This window comes from Ictidomys tridecemlineatus, chromosome 15 (assembly GCF_052094955.1).
Source record: "Ictidomys tridecemlineatus isolate mIctTri1 chromosome 15, mIctTri1.hap1, whole genome shotgun sequence".
In the NCBI taxonomy this organism is placed as follows: Eukaryota; Metazoa; Chordata; class Mammalia; order Rodentia; family Sciuridae; genus Ictidomys; species Ictidomys tridecemlineatus.
In genome coordinates this window covers 23,483,455-23,510,958 of record NC_135491.1, presented here as the reverse complement: position 1 = coordinate 23,510,958, position 27,504 = coordinate 23,483,455, and the positions used below count along the sequence as shown (strand labels likewise).

General features: G+C 42.7%; 1 long non-coding RNA gene across 2 annotated transcripts in view; it reads left to right on the top strand.

Annotated features, from left to right (window-relative positions):
- The window catches only part of LOC144371056 (uncharacterized), a 57,003-nt gene that overhangs the window by 8,210 nt on the left and 21,289 nt on the right, over window positions 1-27,504 (top strand). The window contains exons 2-3 of one of the 2 annotated variants that reach the window (XR_013431217.1): window positions 8,560-8,682; window positions 18,377-20,028. This is a non-coding gene — a long non-coding RNA (uncharacterized LOC144371056). Of the gene's footprint in view, window positions 1-8,559; window positions 8,683-18,376; window positions 20,029-27,504 lie in introns of those variants that run through there. The other variant, XR_013431218.1, reaches the window with a different exon arrangement.

Sequence of the window (27,504 nt, the reverse complement as noted above, 5' to 3'; positions counted from 1 at the left end):
CTAAATTACCCACAAATCTCGGTGCCAGTAGCTCTCAGGATCCTCTGTTGTGAGGACTGTTTGCCTGAGAGCTTAACTACAGTATCCAGAATCCTTGGTGGGGTGTGTTGCCCGATAGTATGCAGCCTGCAACCCCCAGAGGCCTCCCAAGTGAGAGCTGTGCATTATGCAGGTCAGACTACACTACCTACAATTCCTGGGGACACACTGGTGAGTGTGCTGCCTGCAATTCCAGGAGGCTTCCACAGTGAGGTCTTCAGTACCAAGGCAAGCATGTGGCCTTCAGTTCTCATGGCCCTTGCATTAGGGGCATGTAGGCAAAACACTGGACTACCTTATTCAGAATGCTCAGCGGGGATCACAGTTCCCAGGATATGTAATAGTGAGGACTGCAGGGTAGGGAGCTGAACTACACTACCTAGAATTCTTGGAGGTGCCCCGTGTCCATGTGGCCTGGAACTCTCAGAGGCTTCCACAATGAGGGCTATGAAGCTAGAGGGCAAGACTATACTACCCAGAATCCCTGGGGGCCTGCAACTCCCAGACACCTTCCTTTTGAGTATCGCAGGGGCAAACTTTGTATTGCACTACACAGATTCCTCAGGGGTGTCTAGGTAGGCTTGTGCTACACAGATCCCAGAGCTGTGATGGGGGTGAAATCCACTTAGGTAGGATGGATTGCACTACTCAGAATAATCATGGCCCACAGCTCTCAGTGACCTCTGTGGTCAGGGCTGACTGAGTAGAACTGACTACAATACTCAGAATTCCTGGAGGCTCCGAGCTCTAAGTAGTCACTGTACAGTTGAACATAGCACCAGGCTATAATACCCAGGATCCTTGGGGGCTTGCAGCTCCCAGAATCCACTGTAGTGATGCTGCATGGGCAGAACACCAGAATACACTGTGTAGAATCCCTAGGGATGCCTGAGTGACTGTGTAGCCTGCAATTTCTAGAGACCTCTGCAATGGGGGCTGCATTGTAGAAGACTGGATTACACTACCCAGAATCCTGGGTGGGGGTATGAGGTTGAATGTGCTACTTGAAGCCCCCATAGGCCTCTGAAGTGAGGGCTGAGTGGGCAGAATGCCAGGCTACACTGTTCAGAATCACTAGGGGTGCCTGAATAGCCAGCAGCTCACAGAGACCTCTGCAGCTGGCTTGCAATGTGGAATACAAGACTGCACTACCCAGAATCCTGATGGTATGAGGGTGAATGTGCTACTTGCAACCCCTAGGCTTCTGGGGTGAGGGCTGCATGGGTAGAACATCAGAGTCCACTGCCAGGGTTCTCCAGGGTGTCTGGGCCAGCACATGGCACACAGCTTCCATGGTCCAGAAGTGCAAAGACTGTGTGGGCAGAGCACCAGACTACACTGTCCAGAAACCCTGAGAACCCTGAATCTGTGTCGCCTGAAGCTCCCAGAGGCATCCATGGTGAGAGCTGGACAGCAAGACAGATTGAATGATCTAGAATGCTCATAGGCTACTGGGAATTTGGTCTGATCTCAGGTTCTTCTATCCTCCTACAGTGGTCACCCTGGGCTGGGAATTAACAGATTTTCTTTTTTTTTTAAAATATTTATTTATTTTATTTGTTTAGTTCTCGGCAGACACAACATCTTTGTTGGTATGTGGTGCTGAGGATCGAACCCGGGTCACACGCATGCCAGGCGAGCGCGCTACTGCTTGAGCCACATCCCCAGCCCCTTAACAGATTTTCTTAAAACCCCTTATTCTGAATTGGAGCAGTCCCTGGCTAAGTCACTCTGTCTCAAAGACTACACATCCCAGAAGTCTCTGAGGTGGTCTGTTTCTGGCCTCTGCCCTTGGGCTGAGGGTCTAGACTCCCTGTAGCTGCCTCCCTTTGTGCCTCTGCCTGCCTGTCTCAGGCTGTTGCAGCACTTGGCCTGGTGGAGTGCAGCGAGGGTGTCTCCTGGACTCCATTTCTCCTCTTCTGAGATTCCACTCCTCAGGTGCCACAGCCAGACCTAATTAGAGCAGTGGGAACATATTTTATTCAGTAACTGCTGAGGGTGGAAGAAGGTGCTGACAATCACCAGAGAGCCAGGAGAGGCCCCGCCTTTGAGCTGGGAGGAGCTCCTGCACAGCGCATGGCCAAAGGGGTGTGGTCAATAAGGGGCAGGGCCTTGCCTCCATCTTTAATGCTGCCTCCTTGAGCGTGAGGAGCTGACTTCCCCCTCAGGACCAACCTGGGAGAGCCCCAGTCCTCAGAGTGTTGGGTCACTCCACAGGGAGTGGCAGGGAGCGGCCTGGGGCAAACGCCCTGGTTGCTGTGTGCCAGGGTTGCTGTGAGTGGCAGAAGGGGGCGGGGCCTCAGCGCCATTTTTAAGGCCGCCTCCTTGAGAGTGAGGGGCTGGCTTCCCACTCAGGACCAATCCAGGAGAGCCCCAGTCCTTGGAGTGTTGGGTCACTCCACAGGGAGGGCCAGAGCTCCCTTCTCAGAGCAGATTGAGTCCCCAGGTTGGGGACTCTCATGAGTCATGCCTCCAGGGACTCAAGGAACTCCCTTCTCTTCAGAGCAGTCTCAGTGGACTCTTGGCTTAGGTACTTTTGTGAGTCATGTCTCTAGGGATGCCTGGAGTTCCATTCTCCTCAGAGCAGCCTGAGGGAGACGCCTGGTTTGGGGACCCTCGTGGGTCACATTCTAGGGACACTGCGGGGCAGCCTCATCCTTACTGCAGCCTGAGGGATATGCCAGGCCTGGGGAGCCTTGTGGGTCACGTCTCTAAGTAGCCCTGGGTTCCCTTCTCCTCAGAGCTCCCTGGGGCGGTTGCCAGGGTTGCTGTGCTTGGCCAAAGGAGGCATAGTCAATCAGGGGTGGGGCCTCGCCGCCATCTTTAATGCCGCCTTTTTGAATGTGAGGAGCCTGCTTCTCCCTCTGGACCAACCCGGGAGAGCCCCATTCCTGGGAGTGTTGGGTCACTCCACATGGAGAGGCAGAGCTCCTTTCTCAGAGCAGATTGAGAGAGACCCAGGTTGGGGACTCTCGTGGGTCATGCCTCTAGGGGCTCACGGAGCTCTCTTCTCAGAGCAGCCTCAGCACGGACTCTTGGCTTAGGGACTTTTTTGAGTCATGTCTTAAGGATGCCTGGGGCTCCCTTCTCCTCACATTGGCCTGAGGGAGACACCAGATGTGGGGAGCCTTGTGGGTCGCAACTCTATGTAGGCCTTGGGTTTTCTTCTCCTCAGAGTGGCCTGAGGGAGATGCCTGGTGTGTGGACCCTCTGGTTTATGTCTCTTTGGATGCCTGGGGTTCCCTTCTCCCCTGAGTAGCCTGGGGGAGATGCCTGGCTTGGGGACCCTCATGGGTTATATTTTTAGAGAAGCCTGGGCTTTTCTGCTCAGAGCAGCCTGAGGAGATGTATAGCATGGGGAACCTCATGGGTCATGTCTCTAGGGACACCTGTGATTCCCTTTTCCTCAGAGCAGCCTCAGAGACATGGCTCAGAAGCTTCTGGCAGCTCTGGCAGCCAGTGAGGAGATGGTGGGAAGCATGAGGAGCAAACCCTGTCCTGGACCTGAGAGCTGAGGGCAGCCTTAGCTGTCAGTCCCACTCTGTCCTTCACAATTTCATCCTGGCTCCCTGTGCAGCAGTGACCCTTCCTTAGGCTGTGACCCTCATCATCTTAACATAGTGACCCAGGGTGGTTTCTAAGGAACCTGGCAGGGAGGAAAGAGGAATGTGTAGTGAGGGAGGAATGTACAGCCTAAGGGGAGGGGACCCCAGTCCACTTCCTTGTTTTCCTTAGTGTTTAAATGGTTTGCTTTTTCTTGCAGTGTTGAAATAGTAGAAAAAAATATTGAAAAGTACATATGTTAACAGCCCACTATGTTATTTTTTTTAAAAAAATTTAATTTTTATTTTTGAGTACTGAGGATTGAACTCAGTACTTATCTTTTTGTTTTTGGTTGTTGTTGTTGCATGTGACCACTGAGCCATATCTCCAGCCCTATTTTGTATTATAGAGACAGGGTTTTACTGAGGTGCTTTATGCCTTGCTTTTGCTGAGGCTGGTTTTGAAGTCGAGATCCTTCTGCCTCAGCCTTTTGAGCTGCTTAAGTTTAAATATATTACTTCTAACAAAGCCAGAATTTATTAAAAATACACCTTATGTTTTTTGTGGAATCAAACTCATGAACCACATTTTTCTTTTTCTTTAATCTCTGCTTAGTTTTTTTTTTCCAATTTTTTTAGTTGTAGAAGGGCACAATATATTTATTTTATTTATTTATTTTTATGTGGTGGTGAGAATCAAAACCAGTGCCTCACACATGCTAGGCAAGCGCTCTACCACTGAGCTACCACAGCCACACTTTTTTCTTTTGGTGGAGAGTTTAATTAGCAAGAAGCCACCCCTCCAGGACCTTCTTGCTAAGGCCTTCCCCTCCAGACCCTGCCTCTCCTCTAGACCCCACCTATATTCTATGGCCCTGCTTGTCCTCCTGATCCACCCTTCCTCCTCCTTCCTACCCTGCCTCTCCTCTAGGTCCTACTCATGTTCCAGGGCCTGTCCCTTCCTCAGGTCCCACCCCTCTGTGAAGCCGTACCCCCTTGTGACTCATTCTCCCCCTCCTTCAGACCCTGTCTCTCTTCCAGATCTTTCCCTTCTTCCTGTCCTGCCCCTCCTGCAGACCTCACCCCTCCTCTTCAAAAAAAAATTTTTTTGTTGCACATGGACACAATGCCTTTATTTTGTTTATTTATTTGTATGTGGTGCTTAGGTTTGAACCCAGTGCCTCACACATGCTAGGCAAGTGCTCTACCACTGAGCCATAACCCCAGTCCAATCCTCCTTTTTAAGACCCTGCCTCTTCTCCAGACCCCACTTATCTTCCAGCCCCCCCTTTCTGACCTTCCGTCCCCCTTCTCCAGACTCTGCCCCTGCTAGTCTAGGATGAGCAGCTTCCTGGCTGCTGTGCTAATTGGCAATATATTCATAATGGTGCACAAATAACATCTGTTGTATAAACACTGACATCCTGCATTGGATGAATTATCTTGACTATTATCAAAATTTGACATATCATAAAATAAATTTAGAAAACTCGCCTTTCTCTCTCTTTTATTCTCTATAGATCATGAACATTTGAAATAAAATCAGAATTTGTTAAAGGGCAGATGACAGCCAGCCTTGAGCCCTGATGATCCCAGGATCCCATCCAGTGGGAGAACTCTTAAGTATCAGTCCAAGCTTTTGTATGCTAATTGATTCATTAATTTTTCTTATTTTAGAGTTATTTTGCTATGTAATTCCCCATGGCCTTCAGTTCTGTGTAATAGGTTTTTCCAATTCAAGTTTTAATTAATATTCTTTTAATTTTCTACAGAATTTTAAAAATATTTTTTTAGTTGTCAGTGGATCTTTTTATTTTATTTATTTATTTTGTTTATTTATGTGTGGTGCTTAGGATTGAACCCAGGGCCTAACACATGCCAGGCAAATGCTCTGCCTTTTTGCCACAACTCTAGTCCTGTATAGGATTTTTAATTCTGTGAACTTCTATTTTTTTTTATTCATTTTCTATTTGATTACACCAATAAGGAATATTTTAAAAATTTAGTTTACTTTGTTTTTGATTGAGAGAATTGTTTTGTTTGAGAGAATTGTCTTGTTTGGAAATGCTCATAACCAAATGATTTTAATTAATTTCCATTTATTAAGACATGTTTGAGACTGGGTGTGCAGCTCAGTGGCAGAGCACTTGCCTGGCATGTGAGAGGCCATGGAGTCCATCCCAGCACCACACACTCAGAAGATGTCTTTGACAGGACTCAAGCATGAGAGATATAGTTTCAAAAGATCATGTATTGGGGCTGGGGTTGTGACTCAGCAGAAGAGCACTCAACTAGCACGTGCAAGGCCATGGGTTTGATCCTTGGCACCACATAAAAATAAGTAAATAAAACAAAGGTATTGTGTTGAACTACAACTAAAAGTAAAGAAAAAATTTTTAAAAAGATCATGTATTTACACATATACATATATACCAAAGTGCCTTTTCCAAATTCATATGAAATTATTCTAAGAAAATTTCAAATCAGTTTTAAAAGAGAAGAGGGATGATGATATTTTTAATGTTAACTATTGATATTTCATGATATTTAAAACCACTATAGATGAAATCTCCTGAGATGCAAATCATTACAAAATGTAAGAGACATGTCAGTAGCTGCTTTTTTGTAATTCAGATACATTTACTCAAAATAAGCTTTTAAAAAACATATTTTTTTCTTTTCAAATTTAGAAAGCATTTCCATATGTTCTATATTCATCAGAAAGTTCTCTTATTCCTTGCATACAAAGGGATGGGCCTTCTAATGAGCATGATACTTTATGTTGTCAGGAATTCTTGTGGGAGAACTCTTTAAGTGTTTTGCCTCTGTTCAAAATATCATTTAAAATGTATCAATTTGCTTTTGATTTCAGAAATTTGTCTTTCTTTTGAAATTATGTATTTATTAGTATTTAGGGTTATTCATGTAGGAAGTGCCGTGATTACATTTTATCCTAATGTTGGTGCCCCTATGTGCTTATAAGGTGGCTTTCAGAATGCAGTTGAGTATCTCTCTCATATTTATTGGATTCATTAGAAAAGTACATGCACTTTTGATCATATTTAAATGGTTGCATTTGAATTATTAGAAGCAGAAATCAGACATATTAGTATTGTGAGCTGAACAAAGTGCAGGTTTACTTTAATCATTTTGAGGAAGCTGACATAATGGCTTCTGCCTTGTTCTGTACCTGCCATAGTTGTCAGATATCTCACCTGGAGAATTTTTTTTTGGCACTGGGGATTAAACCCAGGGCCTTGCTTGTGCTATGCAAGCCCTGAACTACATATGTCCCCAGTCTTTGTTACAATTTCATTCTGAGACAGGGTCTAGCTGAATTGCTAATGTCAGCCTCAAATTTGTGATCCTTCTGCTTTATCCTCCCAAATAGCTGAGATGACAGGCGTGAGTCAAAATGCCTGGCTTGTCCTGGAGGATTTTGATGTCAGTATCATGTTTCCAATGTGTTAATAATTTCCTAAGCTAGACTATGTTCATATCATATGTTTCTTATTAATAGTCAATAAAGCCTTTTTGTTGTTTTTTGATGGTATGCTTAATGTGAACATGGTTTATGATGTGACACCACTGTTTATGGTGATCTAGCTATGCAATACACTGTAAGGAGAGTATTTTGATTCTGAGAGTCTCAAGTGTTTTAGGTCCAACATGTTTCCTTAAGAGGAGTGATTATTCATTTTCTATTTGATTACAAAAATAAGACAAATTCATTTTTTTTGTGGTTCTGGGGGTTGGTCCTAGGGACTCCTGCATGCTAGGAAATCTTTCTACATCCCCAGCTCCATAGATCCTTTAGTTGTCATTAACTTCATGATGAGCTAGTGACAATAAAATTACTTAGAAGTTCAACTAGAGTTAGACTCATACAAGAGTGTGGGCATCCCTAGCTCCTTGTGATTTCTAAAAGGTAAAGTGTTTTCTCAAAACACAGCAGCATCTAATATAATTTCTGGACCAAGCTGACACCTCTGCTTCTCTTGGCTCACCACTTCCTGCAGAGTTCTTGGAGGAGATGACTATTTCTTTGACTATTTGTCCCAGTCACAAATATTTGATTATATTGCTGCTAAAAAGGTATGCATAGAAATAAAATAGAGACAAGGATTCTTTGGGATAAATGATTCAGACACAGTGAGTCAATTTGCATTAGGACTTTTAAAATATAAAGTCACTCTTTCAGGAAAGTTAAACTAGGAGTTGAAATAGAATCTCTAAAATGTCATTTTTTTTCCTCCTCTATTGATCAAGTTTTAAGAAGGCAAACTTAGAACCTAGTGACAGCATAAAAATATAAGGAGTTTACTTATGTTATTACTTCAACATGAAATATGTAAAAGAAGCACATACTTTGAATTTTATGTTAGTTTGAACTATTTGATTTTTGTGTTATGAATGTTCATAATAAAATACAGAACTAGCTAAGAGTGTCAGTTACCAGTAATTAACTGTATGAATAATTAAACAAGTAAGTGTTTGAGAAAATATAACCATGTCCTAAGGTTTTACTTTAGAGTAGTTTAATGTTTTTTTTTTTTTTTTTGGTGTGGAAGTACTGGGGATTGAATCTAGGGGCACTTAATCATTGAGCCACATCCCCAGCTCTTTTTTATATTTTATTTAGAGGCAGGTTCTCACAGAGTTACATAAGGCCTCACTAAGTTGCTGAGGCTGGCTTTGAACTCAAAATCCTCCTGCCTCAGCCTCCCAAGATGCTGAGATTACAGGCATGTGCCACCATGCCAGGCTTAGTTTTATCTTTATACAGAGATTGAAAAGAAAGTGCAGATATTTCCCAGGTAGCCTCAATCTGGTTTCTTCCCTTGTTATGACTTGGGTGAGCTGTTTCTAAAGTGTTAACATCTTAGACCATTTGTCATGAAGAAAAAATAATGGTATGTTAACATTAACTGAAGTCACATATCCTTTGGATTCTCAGTTCTGTGTCTTCCTGCTCTAGGATCCCATCTAGGAGCCAACATGACATCCAGTCATCATGTCTCCATAGACTTCTCTTGGGGTGACAGTTTCTATGAACTTCCTTGTTCTGATGACCTTGAGAGCATTGAGGATGACTTGTCAGGTATTTCTATAATTTTTTTTGAATTTTCCTTTTTTCATATTTAAACTGGGGCTGTGGGTCTGGGGGAGGCAGGTCACAGAGGTGAAGAGCTGCTCTGTCATCTCTTGTCCTTATTGTCATATTAGTATTGACTGTGCTCACCTGGCTGAGGCAGTGCCTTTCAGGTTTCCTTGTGTTTCTCATATTTAGCCTGGGGCTACTGGACTGGGGGGAAGCTGGTCACTGAGATGAAAAGCAGCTCTATCATCTGATGCCCTCAAGGTGAAATGGTAGTATTGATTGTGCTCACCTGCTTGAGGAAGGGCCTTTCAGGTTTCTTACTCTTTTTTTGCATGTCCACATTGTCTGTTCTTCTGGAGGAAGTCATAATGCAGAGCCCATGCTTAGGGATCAGAGAGTTAGCTCTACCTCCTTGATGACTGTGTCTCTCTCAATTATATGGAATTCTTCTGCACAAGAGGTTTCTATTCAACTTCATTTGTTTGTGTATTCAGTCATTTATATATATCAGTCATCTTGATAGTTTCCTTAAGCAGTTTTTTGTTCTCCCCTGCCCTTTTTAAATACTACTTTGCTGCTCAATTCATCCCTACTTTAACCATTGGGAATTGTTTCCATTGGAGATCTTTCCATTATCTCCTGTTGTCCTTTAACATATTTTCTGGTTTTGTCTCAAAGTTTTTTCTTTCTGATATTTAAATTACCCTGACTTATATATTTACTGTCTTACTCTTTTTTTTTTTAAATTTATTTTTTTTAGTTCTCGGCGGACACAATATCTTTGTTGGTATGTGGTGCTGAGGATCGAACCCGGGCCGCACGCATGCCAGGTGAGCACACTACAGCTTGAGCCACATCCCCAGCCCCTGTCTTACTCTTAGTATCAGCCATTTCTTCAAAGAGTCCTGGCTCCTTTGATTAGAGAGTGATAATAAAATCTTTCATCTGGCAGGGGCTGTGGCTCAGTGGCAGTGCACTCATCTGGCATGTGTGAGGCACTGGGTTTGATCCTCAGCACCACATAAAAATAACAAATAAAATAAAGGTCTTTAAAAAAGTCTATAAAACATATTTCATCTTGCATCTTGATCCACACAACTGACAATGCAAAGAAGTGTATATGTATTCTAATCTTTTCATATCCCCTAGTTATAACTATGTTTATGTGGAACTATCTGTGAATATTTTAAGCAAAATGTGAGTTTATACTGATCTGCAGTCTGTGGATTCTGACCCCTTATGACATATATCCTTCTGCCTTCACCCCTTGTTTATCATAACACCCCATCTAGCTCCCAGTTTCTGCCATATAAATAATTTATTGTTTCATTATGAGCAATGAATTTATTATTGCTCCAGATTATGGGCTTTGATATAATAAGAAATACACATTCAGGGCTGGGGATGTGGCTGAAGCGGTAGTGAGCTTGCCTGGCGTGCGTGCGTCCCAGGTTCAATCCTCACCACCACATTCAAACAAAGATGTTGTGTCCGCCGAAAACTAAAAAAAAAAAAAAAAAAAAGAAAAAAAAAAGATATACACATTCAGCCTCTGCACCCAGTTCCTGGTACAGCACTCCTAAAATCTTCATATTTTCTGAGTGACAGAGGTATTAGGAGCAGTTTTTGTTCTAATATTGATTCTTTTACCTTGGTTATTTGCACAGAGCTCCTAAATCCTGTAGAATCTCCTGAGGGCCTAGGAGAGGCTTGTGCTTTAATAAGGACTTTTGGTGAACTCTGGGGCAGCTTCAGAGAAAATGAGAAAAACCACAGGAAGGATGGTGCACCCCAACTCCATGTACATGGAGACTCCTGTGCTGGGAAGCTCCTGGGCCTCATCCCGCACAACTTTTCCTCTGTAATTTGGTCTTTTTTTGTACACAAGTTTGTTTTAGACATATACTTTCCAACATTTCCCCCAGTCTTTGACTTGTCTTTTTATTTCCTTAATATGATTTTTTTTAAAAGAACAGTTTAATACAGTCCACATTATCAGGTTTTTCTTTCAAGGTTTTGTTGTTATTGTTTGTTTATTTGGTAGCAGGGATTGAACCCAGGGGTGCTTAACCACTGAGCCACATCCCCAGCTTTCATGGATTTTTTTTGGGGGGGGCTGTATTATAACCTCATCATGAAACATGTGGTCATGCACATCTTCTAGAGTTTTACAGTTTCCCATTTTAAATGCAAGTCTAGAGAGTATTTTGATAGGTTCCGGCATGCATATGTGTGGCTTCTTGAAGTGTGTCCTTTTGCAGTCAGTGCTGTCTAGTCTAGGTTTAAAAACAGTTTGTTGGGAATTTCTGGAATGCACTGAATCTTCAGGTCAGGTTTGAGATAATTTCATCTTAATTATATTGAGACCTGAACAAAGTATATCTGCATTTACTTATATTTTATTTGATTTCTTTCTAAACATTTCAAGAACTTCTGAAGGAATGATTGTACTTTAAGACTTACATGAAAGTACTTCAAATTTGGGGTCTCTATTTGAAATATTAATGTTTTAAAATTTTTCTTATTCCAGTTTACAAATTTCACTGTTTCCTCTACATGATTGCTGAAATCAATGAAATTTTGTCAATGGGCCATGTATTTTGCTACTTGCTATCTCCATTCATTCTGATCAAGACATAGGATGGTAGGCTCATTTTCTTTTTGATTTCCAAAATCATGACCTGGAATAGTCAGAAGTATGAATTTTAGAGCTTCTCTGTGCCTAGCACAAGGGGGTGCAGCTCTGAACAGTGAACACCCAGCATCCTGCACTGTCTACAGTGGCCAGCAGGGGGCCACTTTCTCTGATCAATTGCTTTTGGGGGCTGTGTTCTGTGTTCTAATCAAACTTCCTTCTCCTGGGGACTCACCTGAGAGATGCCACATCTAGGGACTCCTAGGGGCTCTATCTAAGGTGTAGACCAGTGTTTTTTTTTTTTTTTTAAACCTGGGGACACACCTAGAAAGATACCATGGCCTGGGGATGCCTGGTGGATATATCTATGGTGAGGACCAGAGCTTCCTTCTCCTTGGCACCTACCCATGGAGACTCCACTGTGGATTCAGGATGACTGAGGTCCATGTGAGGAAAACATGAGGAAGAAGCTTCCTGTGCACTGCCTGGTGTGCTGAGAAGTAAATTCTGCCATGTTCTTTACTTTCTCAGGTAATATTTTAGCAGAACTTATTTTACAACAGTATTTTTTTTTAATATTTATTTTTTAGTTTTCGGTGGGCACAACATCCTTATTTATTTTTATGTGGTGCTGAGGATCAAACCCAGCACCCCAGCGCATGCCAGGCGAGTGTGCTAAGGCTTGAGCCACATCCTTAGCCCCACAACAACAACAGTATTTCTTACTGAGGCTTTCTTACATGCTCATTATCGTGGTATGTCAATGCATTTTGTGTGGCTTGAGTGTCTAAAGACACAAATGCCCCCTCAAGGTGGTGCAGGGAGGGACCAGTGCCTGGAGTCTCACTGGGGCCTGAGAATAAGAGCTCATGAAAATGCAGTAAGTAGCTCGTAGGAGCCTCTAGGGTGAGAGATGTAAAGATTATGATGGATTGCAGTACCCTGAATCCTGGGTAACTACAGAATCCTTATTGCAGTTACCATAGCCTTTTGAAGTGAGGGCAGCATGGGTCAAATGACAAACTGTACTACCCATAATTCTTGGGGACCTGCAGCTTGCTGAGACCTCTGCAGAGAGGGCTGTACTGACAAAAAAATCAAACTATGCTGCCCATTACTTTTGGGTGCCTGCTCTGCCCAGGTGCCTCTGAGGGTCAGAATTGTAAGGGCAGAATACCAGACTTCCATGCTCAGAATCTCTGGGGATGCCTACATACCCTGTAACCCTGTAAGTCCCAGATGATTTGGTGATGATGGTTTTGTTGGTAGAGCTCACTTCCTAGAATCTCCAGGGTCCCAGGGAAAGCATGGGCTCTTCAGCTCCTGTGATCCTTAGCCAGAATGTACAGGGATTAGAGACTGCAGCTTCTAGAAGAATCCTCTGTGGTGAGTGGGCAAACCACTGAACTGCATTATCCACAATCCTCAGGGGGAATTTAGTTTCAGAATTTTCTACAGTGAGTAGGAGAAACACAGGACTAAATTACACACAAATCTCGGTGCCAGCAGCTCTCAGGATCCTCTGTTGTGAGGACTGTTGAACTGAGAACTTAACTACAGTATCCAGAATCCTTGGTGGGGTGTGTTGCCCAGGTGAGTATGCAGCCTGCAACTTCCAGAGGCCTCCCAAGTTAGAGTTCTGCATTATGCAGGTCAGACTACACTACTTACAATTCCTGGGGACACACTGGTGAGTGTGCTGCCTGCAATTCCAGGAGGCTTCCACAGTGAGGTCTTCAGTACCAAGGCAAGCATGTGGCCTTCAGTTCTCATGGCCCTTGCATTAGGGGCATGTAGGCAAAACACTGGACTACCTTATCCAGAATCCTCAGGGGGAATTGCAGTTCCCAGGATCTGCAATAATGAGGGCTTCAGGGTAGGGAGCTGAACTATACTACCTAGATTTCTTGGAGGTGCCCCTTGTCCATGTGGCCTAGAACTCTCAGAGGCTTCCACAGTGAGGGCTATGGAGGTAGAGGGCAAGACTATACTACCCAGAATCCCTGGGGGCCTGCAACTCCCAGACACCTTCCTTTTGAATACCACCGGGGCAAACTTTGTATTGCACTACACAGACTCCTCAGGGGTGTCTAGGTAGGCTTATGCTACACAGATCCCAGAGCCATGATGGGGGTGAAGTCCTCTTAGGTAGGATGGATTGCACCATCCAGAATAATCAATGGCGCACAGCTCTCAGTGACCTCTGTGGTCAGAGCTGACTGAGTAGAACTGAGTATAATACTCAGAATTCCCTGAGGCTCTGAGCTCTAAGTAGTCACTGTACAGTTGAACATAGCACCAGGCTTTAATACCCATGATCCTTAGGGGCTTGCAGCTTCCAGAATCCACTGTAGTGATGCTGCGTGGGCAGAACACCAGAATACACTGTCTAGAATCCCTAGGGATGCCTGGGTGACTGTGTAGCCTGCAATTTCTAGAGATCTCTGCAGTGGGGGCTGCATTGTAGAATACCGGATTACACTACCCAGAATCCTGGGTGGGGGTATGAGGTTGAATGTGCTATTTGAAGCCCCCATAGACTTCTGGAGTGAGGGCTGAGTGTGCAGAATTCCAGGCTACACTGTTCAGAATCACTAGGGGTGCCTGAGTAGACTACAGCTCACAGAGACCTCTGCAGCTGGGCTGCAATGTGGAATACAAGAATGCACTACCCAGAATCCTGTTGGTATGAGGGTGAATGTGCTACTTGCAACCCCTAGGCTTCTGGGGTGAGGAATGCATGTGTAGAACACCAGAGTCCACTGCCAGGGTTCTCCAGGGTGTCTGGGCCAGCACATGGCACACAGCTTCCATGGTCCTGAAGGGCAAAGACTGTGTGAGCAGAGCACCAGACTACACTGTCCAGAAACCCTGAGAACCCTGAATCTGTGTCGCCTGAAGCTCCCAGAGGCATCCATGGTGAGAGCTGGACAGGCAGGACAGACTGAATGATCTAGAATGCAATCATAGGCTACTGGGAATTTGGTCTGAGCTCAGGTTCTTCTACCCTCCTACAGTGATCACCCTGGGCTGGGAATTAACAGATTTTCTTAAAACCCCTGATTCTGAATTGGAGCAGTCCCTGGCTAAGTCACTCTGTCTCAAAGACTACATGTCCCAGAAGACTCTGAGGTGGTCTGTTTCTGGCCTCTGCCCTTGGGCTGAGGGTTTAAACTCCCTGTAGCTACCTCCCTCTGTGCCTCTGCCTGCCTGTCTCAGGCTGCTGCAATACTTTGCCTGTTGGAGTGCAGTGAGGGTGTCTTCTGGACTCCATTTTTCCTTTTCTGAGATTCCACTCCTCAGGTCCACAGCCAGACCTAGTTAGAGCAGTGGGAACATATTTTATTCAGTAACTGCTGAGGGTGGAAGAAGGTGCTGACATTCACCAGGGAGCCAGGAAAGGCCCCGCCTCTGAGCTGGGAGGAGCTCCTGCACAGCGCATGGCCAAAGGGGCGTGGTCAATAAGGGGCAGGGCCTTGCCACCATCTTTAATGCTGCCTCCTTGATAGCGAGGAGCACACTTTCCCCTCAGGACCAACCCGGGTGAGCCCCAGTCCTCGGAGTGTTGGGTCACTCCACAGGGAGTGGCAGAGCTCCCTTCTCAGAGCAGATTGAGACTCAGGGAGCTCCCTTCTCCTCAGAGAAGCGTCAGCATTGATTCTCGGCTTAGGGACTTTCGTGAGTTGTGTCTCTAGGGATGCCTGGGGTTTCCTTCTCCTCAGCAGCCTGAGAGAGACACTGGGTGTGGGGACCCTCGTGGGCCACATCTCTAGGGGTGCCTGGTGCTCCCTTCAACTCAGAGTGGCCTGAGGGAGACGCCTGGTGCTGGCACCCTCTTGGGTCATGTCTCTGGGGACGCCCAGTGTTCTGTTCTCCTCAGAGCAGCCTGAGGTAGATGCCTGGTGTGGGGACCATTTTGGGTCACATTCTAGGGACACTGGGGGGCTCCCTCATCCTTACAGCAGCCTGAGGGAGATGCCAGGCCTGTTGAGTCAGGTCTCTAAGTAGCCCTGGGTTCCCTTCTCTTCAGAGCTGCCTGGGGCGTTGCCAGGGTTGCTGTGCATGGCTGAAGGGGGTGTAGCCAACCAGGGGCGGGGCCTCAGCGCCATCTTTAAGGCTGCCTACTTGAGAGTGAGGAGCTGGCTTCCCCCTCAGGACCAATTCAGGAGAGTCCCAGTCCTCGGAGTGTTGGGTCACTCCACAGGGAGGGCCAGAGCTCCCTTCTCAGAGCAGATTGAGAGAGACACCCAGGTTGGGAACTCTCATGGGCCATGCCTCCAGGTACTCATGAAACTCCCTTCTCCTCTGAGTAGTCTCAGTGGACTCTTGGCTTAGGGACTTTTGTGAGTCATGTCTCTAGGGATGCCTGGGGTTCCATTCTCCTCAGAGCAGCCTGAGGGAGACGCCTGGTTTGGAGACCCTCGTGGGTCACATTCTAGGGACACTGCGGGGCAGCCTCATCCTTACTGCAGCCCGAGGGATATGCCAGGCCTGGGGAGCCTTGTGGGTCACGTCTCTAAGTAGCCCTGGGTTCCCTTCTCCTCAGAGCTCCCTGGGGCGGTTGTCAGGGTTGCTGTGCTTGGCCAAAGGGGGCGTGGTCAATCAGGGGTGGGGCCTCACCGCCATCTTTAATGCCGCCTTTTTGAAAGTGAGGAGACTGCTTCTCCCTCTGGACCAACCTGGGAGAGCCTCATTTCTGGGAGTGTTGGGTCACTCCACATGGAGAGGCAGAGCTCCTTTCTCAGAGCAGATTGAGAGAGACCCAGGTTGGGGACTCTCGTGGGTCATGCCTCCAGGGGCTCACGGAGCTCCCTTCTCCTCATAGCAGCCTTATCGGGGACTCTTGGCTTAGGGACTTTTTTGAGTCTTGTCTTAGGGATGCCTGGGGCTCCCTTCTTCTCACATTGGCCTGAGGGAGACACCAGATGTGGGGAGCCTTGGGGGTCGCAACTCTATGTAGGCCCTGGGTTTCTCTCCGAGTGGCCTGAGGGAGATGCCTGGTGTGTGGACCCTCATGGTTGTGGTTTATGTCCTTTTGGATGCCTGGGGTTCCCTTCTCCTCTGAGTAGCCTTGGGGAGATGTCTGGCTTGGGGAACCTCATGGGTTATATTTTTAGGGAAGCCTGGGGTTTTTTGCTCAGAGCAGCTTGAGGAGATGCGTAGCATGGGGACCCTCATGGGTCATGTCTCGAGGGAATCCTGTGATTTCCTTTTCCTCAGAACAGCCTCAGAGAGATGGCTCAGAAGCTTCTGGCAGCTCTGGGAGCCAGTGAGGTGATGGTGGGAAGCATGAAGAGCAAACCCTGTCCTGGACCTGAGAGCTGAGGGCAGCCTTGGCTGTCAGTTCCACTCTGTCCTTCACAATTTCATCCTGGCTCCCTGTGCAGCAGTGACCCTTCCTTAGGCTATGACCCTCATCATCTTAATATAGTGACCCAGGGTAGTTTCTAGGGAACCCAGCAGGGAGGAAGGGGGAATATGTAGGGAGGGAGGAATGTACAGCCTAAGGGGAGGGGACCCCAGTCCACTTCCTTGTTTTCCTTAGTGTTTAAATGGTTTGCTTTTTCTTGCAGTGTTGAAATAGTAGAAAAAAATTGAAAAGTACATATCTTAACAGCTCACTATGTTATTTTTAAAAAAATTTTTAGGGGCTGGGGATGTATCTCAAGCGGTAGCGCGCTGGTCTGTCATGCGTGCTGGTCTGTCATGCGTGCTGTCCGGGTTCGATCCTTAGCACCACATACAAACAAAGATGTTGTGTCCGCTGAAAACTACAAAATAAATATTAAAAAATTCTCTCTCTCTCTCTCTCTCTCTCTCTCTCTCATCTCATCTCTCTCTTTAAAAAAAATTTAATTTTTATTTTTGTGTACTTGGGATTGAACTCAATACTTATCTTTTTGTTGTTGTTGTTGTTGCTGAGCCATATCTCCAGCCCTATTTTGTATTGTAGAGACAGGGTTTTACTGAGGTGCTTCATGCCTTGCTTTTGCTGAGGCTGGTTTTGAAGTTGAGATCCTTCTGCCTCAGCCTTTTGAGCCGCTTGAGTTTAAATATATTACTTCGAACAAAGCCTGAATTTATTAAAAATACATCTCATGTTTTTTGTGGAACCGAACTCATGAACCACATTTTTCTTTTTCTTTAATCTCTGCTTAGTTTTTTTTTCAATTTTTTTTTTTTAGTTGTAGAAGGGCACAATATATTTATTTTTATGTAGTGGTGAGGATCAAAAACAGTGCCTCACACATGCCAGGCAAGTGCTCTACCATTGAGCTACCACAACCACACGTTTTTCTTTTGGTGGAGAGTTTAATTAGCAAGAAGCCACCCCTCCAGGACCCTCTTGCTAAGGCCTTCCCTTCCAGACCCTGCCTCTCCTCTAGGCCCCACCTATATTCTATGGCCCTGCTTGTCCTCCTGAACCATTCTTTCCCCTCCTTCCTACCCTGCCTATCCTCTAGGTCCTACTCATGTTCCAGGGCCTGTCCCTTCCTCAGGTCCCACACCTCTGTGAAGCCCTGCCCTCTTGTGACCCATTCTCCCCCTCCTTCAGACCCTGTCTCTCCTCCAGATCTTTCCCTTCTTCCTGTCCTGCCCCTCCTGCAGACCTTACCCCTCCTCTTTAAAAAAATATTTTTCTGTTGCACATGGACACAATGCCTTTATTTTGTTTATTTATTTTTATGTGGTGCTTAGGTTTGAACCCAGTGCTTCACACATGCTAGGCAACTGCTCTACCACTGAGCCATAACTCCAGCCCAGCCCTCCTCCTCTTTAAGACCTTGACTCTTCTCCAGACCCCACTTATCTTCCAGGTCCCCCCTCCTCCTGACCTTCCATCCCCCTCCTCCAGACTCTGCCCCTGCTAGTCTAGGATGAGCAGCTCCCTGGCTGCTGTGCTAATTGGCATTATATTTGTAATGGTGCACAAATAACATCTTTTGTATAAACACTGACATCCTGCATTGGATGAATTATCTTGACTAGTATCAAAATTTGACATACCATAAAATAAATTTAGAAAAGTCACCTTTCTCTCTCTTTTATTCTCTATAGATCATGAACATTTGAAATAAAATCAGAATTTGTTAAAGGGCAGATGACAGCCAGCCTTGAGCCCTGATGATCCCAGGATCCCATCCAGTGGGAGAACTCTAAGTATCAGTCCAAGCTTTTTTATGCTAATTGATTCATTTATTTTTCTTATTTTAGAGTTATTTTGCTATGTAATTCCCCATGGCCTTTGGTTCTGTGTAATAGGTTTTTGCTGTTCAATTTTTAATTAACATTCTTTCAGTTTTCTACAGAATTTTAAAAATATTTTTTTAGTTGTCAGTGGATCTTTTTATTTTATTTATTTATTTTGTTTATTTATATGTGGTGCTGAGGATTGAATCCAGGGCCTAACACATGCCAGGCAAATGTTCTGCCTTTGCGCCACAACTCTAGCCCTGTATAGGATTTTTAATTCTGTGAACTTCTATTTTTTATTTATTTTCTATTTGATTACACCAATAAGGAATATTTTAAAAATTTCTTTAGCTTACTTTGTTTTTGATTGAGAGAATTGTTTTGTTTGAGAGAATTGTCTTGTTTGGAAAGGCTCATAATCAAATGATTTTAATTAATTTCCATTTATTAAGACATGTTTGAGACTGGGTGTGCAGCTCAGAGGAAGAGCATTTGCCTGGCATTTGAGAGGCCATGGAGTCCATCCCAGCACCACACACACACAGAATATGTCTTTGACAGGACTCAAGCATGAGAGATATAGTTTAAAAGATCATGTATTGGGGCTGGGGTTGTGATTCAGCAGTAGAGCACTCGACTGGCACGTGTGAGGCCATGAGTTTGATCCTCGGCACCACATAAAAATAAGTAAATAAAATAAAGGTATTGTGTTTAACTACAACTAAAAATAAAGAAAAATTTTTTAAAAAAAGATCATGTATTTACACATATACACATATACCAAAGTGCCTCTTCCAAATTCATATGAAATTATTCTAAGAAAATTTCAAATCAGTTTTAAAAGAGAAGAGGGATGATGACATTTCAAATTTAGAAAGCATTTCCATATGTCCTATTAAAGTTCTATATTCATTAGAAAGTTATCTTATTCTTTGCATACAAAGGGATGGGCCTTCTAATGAGCACGATACTTTATGTTGTCAAAAATTCTTGTTGGAGACCTCTTTTAAGTGTTTGCCTCTGTTCAAAATATCATTTAAAAATGTATCAATTTGCTTTTGATTTCAGAAATTTGTCTTTCTTTTGAAATTATGTATTCATTAGTATTTAGGGTTATTTCATGTAGTAAATGCCATGATTACATTTTATCCTAATGTTGGTGCCCCTACGTGCTTATAAAGTGGCTTTCAGAATGCAGTTGAGTATCTTTCTCATATTTGTTGGATTCATTAGAAAAGTACATGCACTTTTGATCATATTTAAATGGTTGCATTGGAATTATTAGGCACCTGGGCCTAATCCTGCACAACTCTTCCTCTGTAATTTTGTCTTTTCTAGAATGTCATGAAAGGTAAACTATACAGTATGTAGCCTCTTCAGCCTGGCTTATTTCACTTAGTGTACCAGGTAGAATTTATCTATTTCTCTGTAGGTTCATTCCTTTATATTCTGTGTTGGTTATGCATTTAGGTATGGGAGGACATTTTTTAAAAAAAATTTTAATATTTATTTTTTAGTTTTCGGCAGACACAATATCTTTGTTTGTATGTGGTGCTGAGGATCGAACCCGGGCCGCATGTATGCCAGGCGAGTACGCTACCGCTTGAGCCACATCCCCAGCCCTGGGAGGACATTCTTATTTATGATCTGATCAGCATCATAGAGCTGCTATTCATAATTACATACTAGTTTTGTTTTGACATACTTTTTCAAAGAATTTCTCTAAAAGAAGATGTTTTATAGGGACACTATTGGGTTATAGATTGGACTTTTTGCTTTGGGAAGAACTGGCACATCATCTTCCAAAATGGCCATGCCACATATTCTCCTAGTAATGCCTGAGACTGCTGGTATCTCACATCCTGCAGCTGTTGTTGCACTGCTGTTTCCTCAATTCTCAGCACTGCATATAAATAAATAAAAGTCCATTGATTACTAAAAATTTTTATTAAATGAGCAATTGAGTTGTGTGTCTTTGGAGTGAGACCTCTGAAACCATGAGCAGCAAATAAGCTTTTCCTTTTTAAAATTTTTCTTGTCAGATCTTTTGGTCACAGTGTTGAAAAAACTGACTAAATTAGTGAGTGGGTTTTTGCTATGAATAATCTATATGATTCAGTAGTCTTTGGAGATGGTTTGTTGGGAGAGGAAGTTTGAAATATTTAGAGATAAAGCTGGAAAAGGTTTAGTAAGTTGCAGGTGGAGCTTAATGAGGGATTCTGGTGGGTTCTCAGAAGTCTAAAATGCCAATAGGATTGTAAAAAACAAAGAATGGAGTTGTAAGGTTTCAGAGGAAGAGGACTGTATTGAAATACGACTAGAGGGCATTCATATTACACTCTTGCTAGGAAGTTGTCTACATTTTGCTCATGTCCTGAGACATTCTATGAGTTGATGAGCTAATTAATCTGGCAAAGGAAATTTCAAGGCAACACAGCATTCAGCTAGTGAGATGGATATTGCTGTTGACCTTTAGTCAAATTTACTGTGGATCAGATCAGAAAGCAGAGCAGAAAGATTTTAACAATTTCCACTTTGCCCAGAAAAATGTAAAACTGGGGTGAAGGAAGTTGTTATTGTTCAGGACATTACCACTGCAGAGATGCTAAATTACTTTACCCAGAGACAATATAAAAGATGGCTTGTGGGCATCTTAGGAATTGAAAAGATCTCACCTATCTCTGGCTCAAGGTTATAAAAGTAAAAATTCTTTGAGACTATTTGTGCACCTGCTTGAATAAGGGGGTTGGGAAGTTGTTTCACCATGCCAAGCACTCAGAGGATACTACAGCCATAGTCATAGAAATCTTGCCTACTGGTTGAGATGGTAAAAGAACTTGGCATCAACCAAGTTGCTTTTTCTATTATCTTCTTTTTTTTTTTTGATTGGGGGACATTCGAGTTAGGGAGTATGGAGGCTTTCACTGAGATTTCAAAGGAAAACCTGGGAGGCCAGAAAAATGGTTAGTTGCTGTGGGTAGCCTCTGAGAGTGTGATGTATAAAGTGAGAAGGCAGCTGGAACTGTAGTGGAGACCCCCAAGATTAAGAGATTCCAGTACCATGGAGAGTCTGCCAAGGAAAGCTGTGGGAATCAAACAGATATATAAGCTGAGAGAGTCTTGTGGGTTGCAACCAGCAAAGCCATAGGGCAGGGCTGCACAAGCCCTTTTGGAGAGAACATCACCATGCCATGTGCCTCAGATGCTGGTTGTGCAACTATAGGTTTTTTGTGCCCAATTGAGTGTTAGTGTTTGTTTGGTCCCACTGGTACCAGTCTTGGATATCAAGAACAGGTCCTTGTTTCCCTGAGGTTGAAGATTAAACACCCATGAAATGCTTAGGTAAGCATAGAAACCAAGTTTTATTTAAGAAAGAAATGAAGATAGACTTCTCAAAGAGAAGGGAGCTCAGAATTGAATGTCTGTGGGGATGGGTGTGTCTTGCTCTTTTATATACCCCAGACCCCCTACATATGTGCCTAAGGGCAGGAAGAAGCAGGAATGTGACCTATATGGTCCCCTCAGGCTAGGCAGGGTTGCACGCAGATTGCTTTTTTGGCAAAGAAAGCATGTGGGTAAGTCAGTACATTGGGCTTATTTTATATAATTATTCTCTTAACCTTATGTTTCCACCATCCTTATCTATCTCTCCTTGACACCACCCCTTCTTTAAAAGACCCTGTGCTGTTATTTGTTGATTTTTATGTAACTTGCTTTTGCTTTTTATGGGAGCTCATTGCAGAGAATTTGCCTTGAATCTCAGAAGAGACTTTGGACTTGGCCTTTTGAGTATGCTGGACTCTTGGGCTGGGATGTAGCTCAGTGGCCAAGCATCTGCCTTGCATCCACAAAGCCCTGGGTTTGACCCCTGGTAATAAAAGGAGAGAGGAGAGAGGAGAGGAGAGGAGAGGAGAGGAGAGGAGAGGAGAGGAGAGAGAGAGAGGGGGGGGGGAGGGAGAGAGAGGGAGGGGAGGGAGGGAGAGAATGAGAATATGTGAAAATATTGTTTCTTGGAAATGGACTCAAATATTTTGCATTGTGAGTGGACCAGAGCTTTTCTGGGCCAGGGTCAGAATACTATGGTTTAGATATGAAAACTCATGTGGGAGAAAATGCAAGAAAGTTTTCAGGTGAAATGATTGGATAGTGACAGCCTTAAACTGATCAACATGTTAATTCACCCATAAGAAAAACTTAATAATTGTAGGTAGGTAAAGTGTGGTTGGAGGAACACTGGAGGTATTCCTTTGGGAATATATTTTTCCCTGGTCTCTCTTTCCTGTTTCCTGTTTGGCATGTCCTGACCCGCTCTCCTCCTCCACATCCTTGGGTGAGGTGATGGTGTTCTGTCTCACTTCAGGCCCAGAGTCATCAATCCACTTTCTGTGAATGGAGACTTTGGAAACTGTGAGTGCCAAATCAAAATTTTTATTCTCTAAAATTGTTCTTGTCACAAATTTTAGACACAGTGACAAAAAAGAAAACTTACTAAAACAATACTGCCTAGAAATAATATAATAGTGGCCCTTTGACTTTTTATGCTAATGTAGTATTCATAAATAGCATCTAGAATTAATTTAATAGCTACCATATAACCTTTAATGGTATTATTATATCAATACTGTAGTATCCAAAACTAATATAAGCCTGCACTCTGGTCTTTTATACTGTTTCCACAACTCAGTTCTTATCCTCAATGTCAATCCTATAATGAGTGCACAGTTTTGAGAAAAAGGAAAAAGAAGATTTATTGCTTTGATAGCAAAGGAGAAGCACAGGGGACTCCTGTCCCAAAGTCTATGATTCTGCCCATCAGGAACAGAGGCCTTTTAAAGAGATTATTCAAAAGCTACATTGCATGTGTTCTCTGTCTGGAATTGTAATTTACTTGTTAATTTCAGAGATAGTAATTTCTGAGATCTTATTGTACCATCCCCAAATTCTGTATGACTTAATTCCTAAGGTGGATATGTGTGTACTTAAGGACAGAGAAATCTTCCTAAATGGGAAAGGTAATCCTGTTTCCCCTGAGATTAGGGAGGGGAGAGATTAGGGAGGAGCAGAGAGAGAAATAAAGAAATATATATCAAGTGCTCTACCATTGAGCCACAACCTCAGCCCCAAGAAATATGTCCTTTTAAAAAATAAGTTGGTAGGGGAGGTGGTAGTTTTGGCTCAGTGGTAGAATACTTTCCTAACACATAAAATAAATAAGATAATAGGTATTGTATCCATCTACAACCCAAACCCAATGCCTTCATTTTATTTGTTTGTTTTTTTATGTGATGCTGAGGTTCAAACCCAGTGCCTCACATAGGCAAGTGTTCTACTACTGAGTCACAACAACAGCCCCTCTTGCGGCTTTTAATAATAATATGATATCCATATATAGCATCTAAAAGCAATATACTATCTTTCATGTGGCCTTAAATATTAATATACTATTCATGCTATGATATTTATAACTAACATAGTAGCTGCCCTTGGTCTTTAATATTAGTATAATATTCATATAGTGACCTATCAACCTAATATAATAGTTGCCCTGTGACTTTAAAAAATTTTTTGTGTTGATTGTTTTTATTTACTTTTGTAGATGGACACAATATCTTTATTTTATCTGTTTATTTTTATGTGGTGTTGAGGATCGAACCCAGTGCCTCACATGTGCTAGGCAAGCACTGTACCACTGAGCTACAACTGCAGCCCTGTCCTGTGGCTTTAATACTTTTAATGTAGCATCAAAAATTGATAAATTACCTCCCTGTGACTTTTAATATTAATATAATCTCCTTACTATAGCAACTGAAACTGATAGCACAGCTGCCCTGTGTCCTTTAATACTAATATACATTCTATAACACTTAAAAGTGACATAATATTTGCTTTGTGGCCTATAATATTAATATGATATCTATAAGAGCTTTTGAAACTGATATAAGAGCAGTCCTATGTGGTGTTTAATGATGATAGTATTTTAAAGCTGATATCATATCTTTCCTATTCCCTTTAATCTTGATAACTTATCCATATTAATATATTTAACACTGACAAAATGACTGTACTATGGCATTTTTTACATCTTTTTTTTTAGTTTTGATGGACCTTTTAAAATTTCATTTATTTATATACAATGCTGAGATTTGAACCTAGTGCCTTTCACATGCTAGCCAAGTGCTCTACCACGAACTTACAACCCCAGCCCATACTGTGGCCTTTAATACAAATATAATGTCCATATTATAGCATGTAAAACTGATAGAATAGCTGCCTGTTGCCTTTAACATTAATAGGTATACAATGTGTATAAAACTAATAGTTTCCCATGACCTTTAATACTTACATATTATCCATATAATAGCATCAAAAATTGATATTAGTTGCCCTGGGATTTAATATTATAGCCTCAATGTAGCATCTCTAACTAATGTAATAGCTTCCCTATGGCCTTATATAATCATTTTCCTGTGGCTTTTAATATTAATACAATATTCATATTATAACATCTAATACTAATATAATAGCTGGCAATGTGCCTAAGGTATTAATAGGATAGCCACATATAGCATCTAAAACTAATAAAATAGCTGCATTTTTTGTCCCTAATACTTATAAGAGATCCATAGTATAGAATCTAAAATTAATAGAGTAGCTGCTCTGTGGCCTTAAACACCAATATGACATCTATTTGTAGCATCCAAAAGTGACATAATAGTTTCCCTGTGGCTTTATTGTTAATAAGATATCCATACAATAGCAATAAAAACTAAAATAATATCTTACCTTGCAGCATTAATATTAATATGATATGCATACTATGGCATTAAAAAGTAATATATAGGTACCATGTGGCTTTTAATATTAAAATGTTGTCTATTTTACAGCATCTAAAATGAATACTATACACACACACACACACACACACACAAACTATAGCTTCTAAAACTGACAAGGTGGTTGCTCTGTGGCCTTTAATATTAATATGATACCCATAAAGTAGCATCTAAAACTATTATGATAGCTTCCCTGTAGGGTTTAATATCAATAATAGTAATATAATATTCTATATTATACTATATAGTATAATATAGAATATTATAATAATATAATATTCTATATTATACTATATTATACTATATATTATAATAATAATATAATATTCTATATTATACTATAGCATCTAAAATCAATATACACACTGTAGCATCTACAACAGATATATTAGCTGCACTGTGGCTTCTAACATTAAAATAATTTCTGTACTATAGCATCCAACACTAATATAATAGCTGTATGATGGACTTTCTTACACCCTCTCCAAAAAACAAAAAAATTAATAAAATAGCTGCCACCTGGCTCTTAATGTTTTATCCTTACTCTAACACATTAAACTAATAAAATAGCTGTAGATAGTAAAGACTGAGCCCATGAGGTTTCAGAGGAAAAGGCCTCTGTTGGAAATTGGATGAGAGGCCATTCTTGTTATATTCTAAAAAGTTGTCTACAGTTTGCCTATGTTCTGAGATGTTCTGTGAGGCTAGATTTAAAGGTGATGGAGTAATGAATCTGGCAGAAGAAATTTCAAGGCAACACAGAATTCAGGCAGTGACATGAATATTGCTGGCAGCTTTTAGCCAAATTTGGTGTAATAATCAAAGATCATAAAGCAGAGCAGAAAGAAAGAAACCTTTTAATTTTGTCAGAGTTAAACTAAATGTGTGAGTCAAACTGGAGCTTAGGAAGTTGTAATTGTTAAAACATTCTGACCACTAAAGAGATGCTAAATACTTTCCCAGAGACAATAGGAAATAAGCCTTGAGTGCGTCTCAGGAATTGGCAAAACCACCCCAGTTTCAGGCTATCTTTTTTTTGGACCAGGAATTGAACCCAGAGGTACTTAACCACTGAGTCACATCCTCAGCCTTTTAAAATATTTTATTTAGAGACATGATGTCACAGAGTTGTTTAGGGCCTTGCTAAATTGCTGAGGCTGACTTTGAACTTGCAATCTTCTTGCCTCAGCCTCCTAAGCTGCTGGCATTAGAGTCAGGCACCACCCTGCAGTTGACCCTTGACTAGGACTGGACCTCCTGGGAAGGGGTACCTGCGCAGTGTCCAGAGGTCATCTGGATGGAGGCAGGAAGCCCCTCCTTATTTTCTGTGCTCAGCCCCTATGGGGAAAGGTGTCTACTCTCAGTATATTGACCACCAGCCCCCTTCCTTTCCACCTATCTGACTTTGTCTTGGATTACCCCAAGCTTGTTCTATGCTCACTCTCTCAAAGGGCTAGCCAGGCCCAGTGGGCATAGGTGAGACACCATGACCAAGTGGAGTATCATCTTCTGTACATTCCTGAGGGACTCTCCCTGCTGAGATTAAAAGAGATATTTTGGCTGTTTCAAGGTGTGGATGGAAAGAGGGGAGCTGAAAGAGAATATGAGGGGTGGTTTGTTCAGCCCTGGACTTTCTGGGATCCAGGGCTTTGGGGACATAAAATATGGGTGGAAAATATTCAAACCATAGCACCATCCTTTTAGATCAAAACATGGGATGATGGGCTCTATTTTAGCTAAAATATGCAAACATATGTTGAATAACCAGAACATGAATTTCAGAGGTTGTGCATCAGGACTAGTTAGTGGCACAGCTCTCTCTACAATCAACAGAATCCAAGCTCAGGATGCATTTGCTACCAGTGGAAAAGAGATAAAATTAAAAATTTGGATGGGGGTATGAAGCTATAGCATAGTGTCCTCTAAGCTAATCAGAGGTGGGTCATAGGGACCCTAATGGCAGCCACCTCCAGGTTCTCCCCTATATGTGGTTCTTTGGGGATCCTGGAGTTGCCTCCATGTTTGTCTGTTGTATCCCTGGTAGCTCCTATGGATGGACAAAGATGCAGGTCTGGGTTGTTGTGCTTGCATTTTTCTGAGTTTACCACCCACATCCATACTTTGAAATCTCTTTCCATAGGCAGCAACTGCATACTGAGC